A 12,103-nucleotide genomic window follows, 5' to 3' on the forward strand; every position below is an offset into this window, starting at 1 on the left:
GATGCTTTGAAATGACAAATGGAATAGATACCTTTAAGCAGGGATGGCCACTGCACTTTATATCACAGAATTACATCACACGCAAAAAACTGGATCAATTTCATACTTTTCTTTCCATTAATTTGACATGCTCTTTTTTCTTCAAGCTGAATTATATCCCTGAAAAGCAAATACCTGGGGTCAAAGCACCATGGAGAGAGCCAGAAAAGAGGAAATTATGGCTCTCTCAAGCAACTTGCTTCTATTCATAAAGGCTACTTAGGTATCAACGATTATTTATGCATTAATCTTATCAACACGTTTTCACTAAACAAAGGCTACGCTGCAATACCTTCTATTCTCAACACTGCAGTGTGTCATCACAAACTGCAGCTCTGTCACATGCTTTGGAATGAAAATCCCCTTGCTTTTTTACTGTGACTATTTTTATATATCTGTAACACACACACACTCACACCCCTACTTCTCCCCCCGCTCATCATAAATATCAGAAATAATGTCTTAAATAAAGAGAGTTTTTTATTTTATTGCCAAAAGGACACTCGTTAAATTATCAGGGTTGGAAGGGACCTCAGGAGGTCATCTAGTCCAACCCCCTGCTCAAAGCAGGGCCAATCCCCAATTTTTGCCCAAGATCCCTAAATGGCCCCCTCAAGGATTGAACTCACAACCCTAGGTTTAGCAGGCCAAAGCTCAAACCACTGAGCTATCCTACACCTTGGAGGCTGGGGACAGGTATCAAGGCTGGGGACAGGTATTAATACTTGGTGGCATGGGCCCCCTAACTGCACTTCCTCCTCTTTCCACTGTGGAATATCAGAGCTAATTTTGATTCCATTAGGAGTCTAGTTACAGGCTGCTGAGCTGAATTCACTTTGGGCTAATGCTGCACCAGCACTGAGGCTCCCCTACTACAAGCTGAAATCACAAAAGACCTAAACTTACTAAGAGCTGAAATCACTGAGTGTTGTGTTAAGTAGTGGGGGAGCCTGAAGATATATGGTGGAGCAGTTTGTGGGATGGCGAGCAGAGCGGCTTGTGGAGCAGAGCAGTTTGCGGGACGGCTGGCAGAGCATTGCAGTTTGCGGGACGGCGAGCAGAGCAGCTTGTGGAGCAAAGCAGTTTGTCGGATGCCTAGAGCAGCTCATGGGGCGGCTGGCAGAGCGGAGCCCCATGGGGAGGTGGGGCCATCAGCTTTGGACCACGTAAGGTGCCCCTTAACACCCTCCCCGCCCATCTCCACCCAGGTTGGGAGGTGAAACTCTGCAGATAAACTTTTGAACTCTGGGGCTGCCCTGACCAGGGACAGAGACTTTTGGGTCGTTGGACTTTTGGGACTTTGGGTGATTTTGGGTTGCTGGACTCAAGAACCAAAGGGAAAGGACACGCCCCAATTTGCTTGGGGTGGGTTTTTTGCTCATGAGTTGTGTTATGAATCCTGTTGCTGGTGTTTCCCCAACATAATGCCACATTGTTTCTCTCTGTTATTAAAAGGCTTTTTGCTACACTCAGACTATGTGCTTGCGAGAGGGGAAGTATTGCCTCTTGGAGGCGCCCAGCGGGGGTGGTATATATTTGTCCCAGGTCACTGGGTGGGGGCTCGAGCTGATTTTGCATTGTGTTATTGGAATGGAACCCCTAGATACTGAACCTGGCCCTTGTTGCTGCCAACTCTGACAGGCAGAAGGGTTACACAGCTCCTTCAGTCCTTCTTGAGGCTACTCAAAATCTGCCAGTTGGCTATGATCCCTATAGGGCCATGTGCCAGCTGACCATAGCTGGAGCACAATGCACACCAGCAGCACTCATTTCCCACCTCAACATAACCACTGCATCAAGGTAGTTATTGATGGTGCTGTAAGAGACAGCTATGCTGGCTCTGCACCAGCTGAATGTTCCCCCACATCAGGAATTCCCAGCTGGGTGGATCCAGTTACTTTCTGGCCCCTTTGTACTGCTCCTGTAAATCCTTATTCATGTGAGTCACTCCTTTGAAGTCCACGATCACTGAGGTGCTCAGTACCTCAAAGTAGGCACTTAGGTCCAGATTTTTAAAGGTATTTAGTTAGGCAATCTGTAAGCTTTTGAAAATCCCAGGAGGTGCCTATCTGCACTGTTAGGCCTTTAAATACCTTTAAAATGTGCCCCTTAGTATCCTGCAGGATCACGCTCTAATTCTACGGTGTATTTATGATTAGTGACTTATGTACATTTCTCTTGTGTTGTACTATAAAGTTAATAAAAATAGAAACCTGGGTGATTGGAATGCTATTGGGATTAGTAATGGGCCACTGGGGTATTTTTACTTCTATATCGTCAGTTCAAATCCAGCCAAAGTGGCCAACAGCAATCATCACCTGATGGCTGTTCTGTAACATATAAATAAAGTTGGTTTAAATTTTTGTGTATAGACAAATCATTTTTAAAAATGGAAAAACCTCAAATCTTTTAAAAATATTGGTGATATTTTAATTAAATGCCTTAAACACGCTTAACAGTGCTCTACATTTAGATTTACATGTGGATTTTGTATGGAAATTAAATATTAACTGCTGTAAATAAACTCCGATTTTGACTGAAGACACTACAGGAAAGTGACACTGTTTAATGACAAGGAACTACTACAGTTCCATTTCATTGAATCCACTGTACATGCACAACCAAATATCTGCAGACATATTAGACTCCTGAGTCTAAGGACAGTAAACTAGTTACTTCCCACTTCCAGTTTTTTGTTTCTGTTTTTCACTCTACCCCTCTTTGTCATTGGGCTTGTTTTTTTAAATATATAGATATAATTTTTTTAGCATGTGCAGTGAGCATACAGAAGGGAAATTCTGCTTTCAGTTAGAACAGCATAAATCTGCTAGATTTCTACTGACTCCAGTGAAGTTATGCTGAATGTTCACTGGCTCAAAGAGAAACAAAATTTTGCCCAGTCCTTTACAAAAGATGAAGTGTCTTTTCCATTAGCTAAGCATGACCCAGAAGCACCTTACAGACTGAGCAGTACCTTTGCAGAAGATTGTCTTGGATACAGGAATGTTCTCTCTGCAACTGGCCATACCAATTCTTTTGCACCCTGGAAGGTCATGGATCTCAACTATGCTAATAGACTATGTACTTCAGAAAATAGACTCGATTATGTCTTTAAAGATAAGGGGGCAACATCTGAGTTGTGGCTCTCACGAGGCACAGTATAGAAGGTGCAGCTGGGATGGGGGCAGGGAAAAGGTAGTTTTAATCTACCTTCACGTCTTTAAGATTCTGTGCTGCTCTAGGTGCCAGCAAAGGGGCTACTCTAATCTGCTATAGTTTTGCACAGCTGCCTGTGGGCTGCTCCAGCCACTCCTTTTCCCATCCACAGTCCACCCCTTGGGAAAGCCTACATATGCTGGGGCAGAACAGGAAGGCAGCATAGGGCTGCCTACATTGGCTGTACATTGCTCACAACTGGGGGAATTCCCCAAGCAGCCCTTCTGCCCCCTTTACAGAATAAAGGGGCCAGTATTTGGCCCATTATACTTCAGGTGTAGAGAGTAGCTGAGAAACAAATACAGGACCAAATTCTTTTTGAAGAACTTCAAAAAGATCTCACAAAACTAAGTGATTGGGCAACAAAATGGCAAATGAAATTTAATGTGGATAAATGTAAAGTAATGCACATTGGAAAAAAATAACCCCAACTATACATACAACATGATGGGAGCTGATTTAGCTACAACTAATCAAGAGAAAGATCTTGGAGTCATTGTGGATAGTTCTCTGAAGACGTCCATGCAGTGTGCAGCGGCAGACAAAAAAGCAAATGGGATGTTAGGAATTATTAAAAAAGGGATAGAGAATAAGACAGAGAATATCTTATTGCCCTTATATAAATCCATGGTATGCCCACATCTTGAATACTGCATACAGATGTGGTCCCCTCATCTCAAAAAAGATATACTGGCATTAGAAAAGGTTCAGAAAAGGGCAACTAAAATGATTAGGGGTTTGGAACGGGTTCCATGTGAGGAGAGATTAAAGAGGCTAGGACTTTTCAGCTTGGAAAAGAGGAGACTTAGGGGGGATATGATAGAGGTATATAAAATCATGAGTGGTGTGGAGAAAATGAGTAAGGAAAAGTTATTTACTTGTTCCCATAATATAGGAACTAGGGGCCACCAAATGAAATTAATGGGTAGCAGGTTTAAAACAAATAAAAGGACGTTCTTCTTCACTCAGCGCACAGTCAACCTGTGGAACTCCTTGCCTGAGGAGGTTGTGAAGGCTAGGACTATAACAGGGTTTAACAGAGAACTGGATAAATTAATGGAGGTTAAGTCCATTATGGAGGTTAAGTTATTAGCCAGGATGGGTAAGGAATGGTGTCCCTAGCCTCTGTTTGTCAGAGGTGGAGATGGATGGCAGGAGAGAGATCACTTGATCATTACCTGTTAAGTTCACTCCCTCTGGGGCACCTGGCATTGGCCACTGTCGGTAGACAGGATACTGGGCTGGATGGACCTTTGGTCTGACCCAGTATAGCCATTCTTTTGTTCTTAGCACAGATACAAATAGTTCCAACTCCACTGACAGCAATGCACTCACTTGCACCAGGGTTACACTTGGCCCATGGATTTGCTGAGTAAATTGCACCCTAGAGCTGGTATTTCCAAGAATACCCCATGTAAATATATACACTCAACTGTTACATAATTATGAGGTTTAGAATCACAGTTTCAAAACACTGTTACTAAATAAATCCCTGGGTAAGGGCTAAAGAGCTGGGAAATTTCAGCTGCATTCCAGCTTTTTCCTTACATGCCATGTGAAAAACTTTTCTGGCATTTCTCCAATCCACTGATTATAGCTCTTGAAAGTCAGTGGGATTTAGGAAACTAAGTCATTTGGGTACTTTTGTAAGTTTACTTCTCATCTCCAACCCCATCATTTTTCTCTTTCAGCCATTGTTTGATCATAACTGTTCAACCGTATTGTTTAAATGCATAAGGTACCTGGGGAATTCAGTGTGAATTAAAGTCACTGGGCCTGATTCAGCTCTCACTTACTGCAGCTTTACAACACTGCAACACCATTATCTTCAGTAGAGTCATACCTGACTTACACTTATGTAGATGGACCAGAATCAGACCCTGTGAGCCCAGCTGTAAACTTCCCTAGTTATCTCCTGAGCATTCTCAATGCAGTTTTCAGATTCTCATGCAACATAGTTGTATTATATTAAGTGCATGAACAGACAGTCTAGACTATGCATGAATGCACTTATGTAAATATACACTGAGGTGTTCGAGAATTTTGATTTTTTTTCCCAGTCACCATTACAAAACACTGAATATTGCTAAATAAATGCCGAAAATCTGCACCTGCTGCCCAACTGTTTCCTCAATTCTCTCTTCAGTCTTAAGTGAAGCCATTAGTCAGAACTAAGCAATCCTGTGTCGAACCTAGTGAGGCTATGCTGAATTTGGACCAAAACTGCTTTCTGCTCACTTCTGGAAATTATTATTCTGGAAGAACTTCTCAGAATGAGCTTGTAGCCTTAGAAAATGCTGACTAGCAGTTTAATATACATAATTGCAGAAATCACGTTTGTTCCTATCAGTCAATGGTGTCCTTTCATAAACCAGATAGGAAAGCAACAACTGTAGGTACCAGATTTTTACATATTACCCGAATTGTAGATTATGAGAGTGGTTCCTTTTTTCACCTCTTGCCCTTAACAAAAATATAGGTGCCAACAGAACCCATTGTACTCCTGGTGATACATTCCCTGCTTCAGTTATTTAGCTTACTCCACAAAGCAAGCCTTTCTTTTCAGTGCCAATGTAAAAATGTTTCCTGTGCAGCAAGAGACAGTGGAGAGAATGCAATTTGAATCCTGTGAACAGCATCTATCCCAGCAGATCTAGTTTCCTTTCTCACTGATAACAACAAAGCAGGATCAGAGGAATATAGGTTTGACAAATTATTTGTGCTCTATAAGGAAGTACAAAATAAATCAGAGTCAAACTAATGGACAAACCTTGCTGGTGGGAGTCAAAATAATTATAGTTACATGATTCTTGGCAATAAGGGAATTCTCAGCAACCGGTGGTAACACCATTTTTATTAGACAATCTGCCACAATCAAGTGCATTGATCGATCTGTCCGATGAAAGAGAATACCACTAAGTACTGACTTAAAAAATTCTGTGTGGGCTGGGTGATTGAGTACCAAAGCTCTCTCCTCCCCACACACTGTCTCCAGAGATTAAAAACATGCTGTCGTGCCCAGGCATGCAATAGTGTTCTATATCTGAGCTGAATCTTGATGTATAGTTTCCGAATGGAACCAAACCACTTTGAGCTGTGATCTCGTTAGAGGTCATAAAATAAGCAGGTGGATGCCTGGGCAGCACAGATGTTAGGTCCAGGTGACCTTTCCCTTTGGATTACTGCTGCATGATTTTAAGGACTATTGTGTTCTTGGAAGATCTCTGTAAAATCAGGGTCCCAGAGGTTTGATCTCAAGCCCATTTATGTCAATGGAAAGACACCCATTGACCTTAATGGGCTTTGGATCAGGCCCTACCATGATCATTAAATATCCATGGGGATTTTAGCAATGAAACTGCTCATCCATTATTACATTTATCAAATAATTATTTTTTAAATCTGAACTTCTTTTGCGATAACTTTATAACTCTCCTCTTTTTTCCTACATTCAAATAATGACTGCCAAGATGGAAGCTTCCTCTTTGATTGTTATTTCACGTTAGTGCACCTGAGGCTTTCAATTTTTTATGCAAGCAGGTACGTGATTTACCCTTCGTTGTAATCAGACACAGTGGTTAGAATATATTTCATATCACACTGAAGTTTTCCTTTAAATTTCAGAATGCATATTCCTACTTAAAAACTCAATGTACGTTTTAAATATTTAAAAAGAAAAGGAGGACTTGTGGCACCTTAGAGACTAACAAATTTATTTGAGCATAAGCTTTCATGAGCTACAGCTCACTTGAGCTGTAGCTCATGCTCAAATAAATTTGTTAGTCTCTATGGTGCCACAAGTCCTCCTTTTCTTTTTGCGGATACAGACTAACACGGCTGTTACTCTGAAACCTTAAATATTTAACACTACAAAAATTAATTCACTGTACAAATTTCATCGCACACCTTGTTATTCTTTGTGTTATCTTATTGTAGCCCCTCCCCGAGGTCCCCAGCTCCCTCCATAGCATCTTCCTGAGGCAGATGAAGATTGTGTGTTCTGAGACAGTGCTGCAGCACTGTGACACTGGCCAGCTTAAAACAAAAGTCCCCTTACTTTATCTTTACCCAGAGAGCAAAAAATCTTCTGTCTCTCTCCTCTCTAGGTTGTAAGTGTAAGGGGACTGTTGCCCCCTTACTAACATTCAGTGGGGGTGTTTTAGATGCTAGCTCCCAGTACTAAAAAGGGGGAAGGGTCGATGGGGAATCAGGACCCTGAGACTGACAGCCACCAGGAACAATGGGGAGAGGCCAATGCTCCAGGTCAGCCTGAATGACAGGGCGGGCAGGCTAATCAGGGAGTCAGGAGGCCAGGGAGGTCCTGTCCTCCGTGAGAGCTGGAACTGCCTGGGTCAGACAGAGTGGGCTGAGCTAAGGAGAAAGCAGGGGCCCAAGCTGAGCAGAGCTGTGCCAGATCCAGAGAGAGCAGACCCTGTCCTGGGAGCAGAGCTGCAGCCCAAAGCCAGAGGCACAGCCCAGAGAGAGCAGACTTGCCCTGGGAGGAGAGCTGCAGCAACCAGAGGCAGAGGGGCCAAAGAAGCAGCCCAGGGAGCTGGAGGCAGAGCAGCAGCAGTGCAGAGACAGAGTGGTGGAGCTGAGGATGGAGCAGTCCGGAGCTGGATGCAATGAGCAGCTGGGGAAAGCGAGGGGGACCCTGGGCAGCGGATCCAGCACAGGGAGACGCCTCAGCCAAGAGGCTCTGCAGGCCAGGCTTGGATCATAACCCCAACAGAGCGGGGACGACGCTGGGAAGAAGGGCCCTGCCACTTAGAGCCTGAGAGTGTGGGGCCATCACCAGAGCAAGTGTCCAACCCACAGCATCCTTGCAGCACAGCCAGGGCCTGAGAAGAAGGCCTGGGACTTACAAGGAACAGACTGTGAACTGCCCTGACATTCCAGAGACACTGTTTGTGATGTTCCATGCCACAGAGCGGGTTGAGGAGTTTCCTTTAATCTTTCCCATTTTTCCTTATTCTTTTTAAAATTGTTGATTAAATAACTTGCATTTGCTTTAAATTGTATGTAATGGTCAGTGGGTCAGAGACATGCCCAGTGCAGAGAGAGTACCCCGGAGTAGGGACACCCTAGCCCCTGTCCTAGGTGACCACAGTAGGGTTGGGGGTTGAGCCCCCCAGGAATCCTGGGTCCAGCCTTGTTGGGGTTACGAGGACTCTGCCAGACAGGAGAGTGGAAAGGGAGTCCTCAAGGGCAGGGAGGCCACTGGGTAAAGGAAGTGGGAGCAAGGACTCAGATCCTTTCGCTAGCCCACTTCACCGGGATAGTGCAGAAGCCAGGAAAGTTCCCCACAATAGCGGGACTATTCCCCCGCTTACATAAGCTTTTTAGAGAACAGCTAATGGTGGGAGAAAGGAAGTATTACCCCCATTTTGCAGATTGGGAGCTGAGGCACAAGGAGCTTACCCAAGCTCACACAGGAAGTCTGTGGCTGAACCAGGAACTGAACCCAAATCTACTGAGTCCCAAGCCACGGATTTAACACAGGCTATTGTATTTTTCAGGCCCTGGATATCTCTGAATATGTAAGAGCCTGCAAACAGGGAAATGTGGTATCAGTCTACTTATCCCACTTGCCTCGGTGGTAAGCCAGAAAGAACCCCTAATATCTTGATGACAATTTAGCATGTCATATCTATAGGCAAGTGGGATAGGAGGCTGCCCTCATCATCATGGCAAATCCCAAAGGGATGTGGCCTTATTGCAGATCAGATGCCATCCAGATCAAACCCTAGCTAGGTCCTAAAGGTCGTCTGGCTGGATATTCAGTTTATGGCCCTCACTGGCAGTCGTATCCTGCCACTGATGCTTTTGGTGACCATGTGATTGTTGACCACGTGGTGGCATTCCTTGGTAAACATGCTTCAGAGTTCATTGCCCTTCCATTCTAATTATATGTCCATACCAAGAAAGCTACCAAAACCATACCTGTGCTGATAGACGTGATTGCAGAGTTTGGCTTTGAATATCCTCATTTTTTATCTTGTCCTGCTACTTCATATGAAGCAGCTGATTAAAACGGCAAGAATCAAAAATGTCAATCGAGAGTTCTTGAGCCTTCCTCAGGGCCCACATTCCACTTCTGTACAATAGAATTGTATAACCCAGGTTCTATAGACTTGCAACTTGATGTCACTACATCCCCGAAGTGCTGAAGAGCCCGAAACATGGCAACATCTGCCGCTATGAGTGTCCACAATTTTCAAACGTCTTCCAGCTCTATAACAGAACAGGAAGCTGTGTTTGAGTGAATGGCAGATACGTGGCATGGCATGGCACGGCTTCCTGTCTCCATGGGAGTTCTACAAGGCTGCGTTCTCACCGTAGTTGTTCAATATCAGCACTGATTGGTTGAGGCATAAGACTGAGGCGGCAACTACTGGTGGGACTCAGCTGAACTCTATTCTGCTTTGAAATCTTGAATACGCCGATGACATTGCCTTGTTGGCTCAGTTGGTGAATTGTTGCAGCTGATGGCTTATCTGGCCAGACAAGAAGCAGCATGCATTGGTCCGGTTATAAATCTGCATAAAACTAAATCCCTGCCCATTACTATCAAGCCCATTACCATTTCCCAGCTCCAGATTACAACTATTTTAGTATTAACCTGTCCAGCCAGAACATCAAGTGGGGTGGGGAGGGTCAAATGTCAAATATTTGGGCAGCATTCTAGACAGTGCTGGGGGGAGATAAGGGGTGATACTCACAGACAATCAGTATTAAAGATCTTTACACTTCTATGGAGGAAACAAATGTAGTACAGAAGCAGGATTCTGCCCTGAATTTCAGAAGAGAGATGGCAGAAACAAAAAACTGCTTAAGTCAAGGGTATCCCAAGCAGAAGACAAGCAGAGATCGCTCACATATTTCACACTTCAGTTTTCTTTTTCTTCTGTCTATCCTACCTAATACCTCCAACCCATATATCAGATTGAACTCCACTTAGACTTTCCAGACTTTTTTTCCTAAACAGCTCTCCTTATTTCTGTTCACTTCTGTTGAACAAATAAAGCAGAAAAACACTATCTAAATGACTCCTTCTCCCATTGTAATCACCTCAAAATCTACTTTACCATCTGCAGTACAAAAAAAAAAAGTTAGCACTTGCAATTCACATTTGTGAAACTGCCATAATGTAACATGCACAATTGGAATTGGATTTTCTTTTAATAATGTTTCCTTCTTAAAGGTTTTCAGGTCTTACATTTGAGTTAATTTTATAGGGAGTATATATACAGCACGACAGTTGTTTCAATAAAAATATCCAATATTAAATGTACACATATAAAACATGGAGCCAGATTATCAGCTGGAATAAATTGAAATAATTTCCACTGACTTCAAGAGGAGGAGAAAATGCCTTTGGCAAGACACTAGGATCCAGTACATTAAGCAGTTGACTTGGACGGACTCAGGAGACATAGATCCTATCCTGGCTCTCACTGACCTGCTATGTGACCTTGAGCAAGTCATTTAACCTCTCTGTGCCTGTTTCTGCTCCTACCCTTTGTCTGTTTAGACTGTAACCTCCACAGGGCAAGAACTATCTCTCACTGTGTGTCTGTACAGCACCTAGCACAATGAGGCTCCAGTTCTGTCCCCGAGGCACTACTATAATCCAAATGAATAAGTACACTGATTTACACTAGGTCTGACCCTATAAAGAAATATTGTTGGATCCCTGAAACAGACGGGATAGGCAATTAAACATGACAACGCAGAAGGGAACTCCTGGAGGGGTAAGGGACAAACAATGTAGCTTGCTCATCACCACGTTGGTGGGTGGACTCCCTGATCCTGTCTGAGTTCACGCCAGATATTCCAGTTTTTCCTTAGAAGCTAACTATTGCAAATCCTCTCCTCCTATTCCTGTCATTTCAGCATCACTGCTTCAGCAGTGGCCTGATTGTCTACAGCCTAGCATCTTGTATCAACATTTACATCCACCTAGATGGAATGTGAACTGGTTGTAAATCACTACCTTGCTGATTTGATCATGTTTCATGCCCACTTTGCACAGGTGCAAATTATGACAGAAGCAGCAGAGGATCAGGCCATAGATCTTTCTGTAAGTCCCCTGGATTTCCTTATATAAGGGACTGGTTCTCTAAAGCACTGCCAAAAGCAGCAAACCCTCATGAGAGATTGAAAACGAATTGTCCTTGACCCTACCTGAGGAAGGAAAATGCTCTCTAACTTTTCCCTGCTTTTTCCTCTCTTACTGCTCCTGTCATAGAAGTTAGACAAGAACCTTGTGAACCTGGCCTATCCAGGTTTTTATACTGCACTGGTCACGTGCAACTTGAGCAGTTTAGAACCTTGGGACTCTGTTCTGAAGTTACTACACTGTAGTAGTCTATAGTTGAGTGGGGGAGACAGCAGGCAAGAGTAACAATGACTTGGTTCCATGTCAGACCTCTGACAGACTGGTTTTGGCAGGTTTAACAGATTTACACACTCACAGCAGTAGTGATACTGTAGTTCATCTTGTCCCTCCAACTCACAATATGGTCAGACAGCCAGGTGACCCAAAAAAAAAAAAAGGTCACCCAGGTAGGAATCTGGATCTCCATGGACAGCAGGATGAGAATCACAGCAGAGATCATGCATGTAATGTCCCTTGTATAGAAAAGTTTATATACAGATCATGCCATCTTTCTTATCCTTCCTCTAGACAGCTGGTTATTACCTTGATAATATTCCTCTAGACAGCTGGTTATTACCTATTGACCTTGATAATCCACTCTGTTTCTCTCCATGTCTTACTTTCCAGGATGTGGAACTAATGATTATGGCATTAAAGGTCTCAGGAGAAGGAATAGCTGTTCTCGCT

The 12,103-nt window shown here is 43.5% G+C and overlaps 1 long non-coding RNA gene across 1 annotated transcript in view; it reads right to left on the minus strand.

Annotated features, from left to right (window-relative positions):
* The window catches only part of LOC141992923 (uncharacterized), a 132,657-nt gene that overhangs the window by 49,303 nt on the left and 71,251 nt on the right, over nucleotides 1-12,103 (minus strand). The gene's annotated exons all lie outside the window — the stretch shown is intronic.

This window comes from Natator depressus, chromosome 8 (genome assembly GCF_965152275.1).
Source record: "Natator depressus isolate rNatDep1 chromosome 8, rNatDep2.hap1, whole genome shotgun sequence".
Lineage (NCBI taxonomy): Eukaryota > Metazoa > Chordata > Testudines > Cheloniidae > Natator > Natator depressus.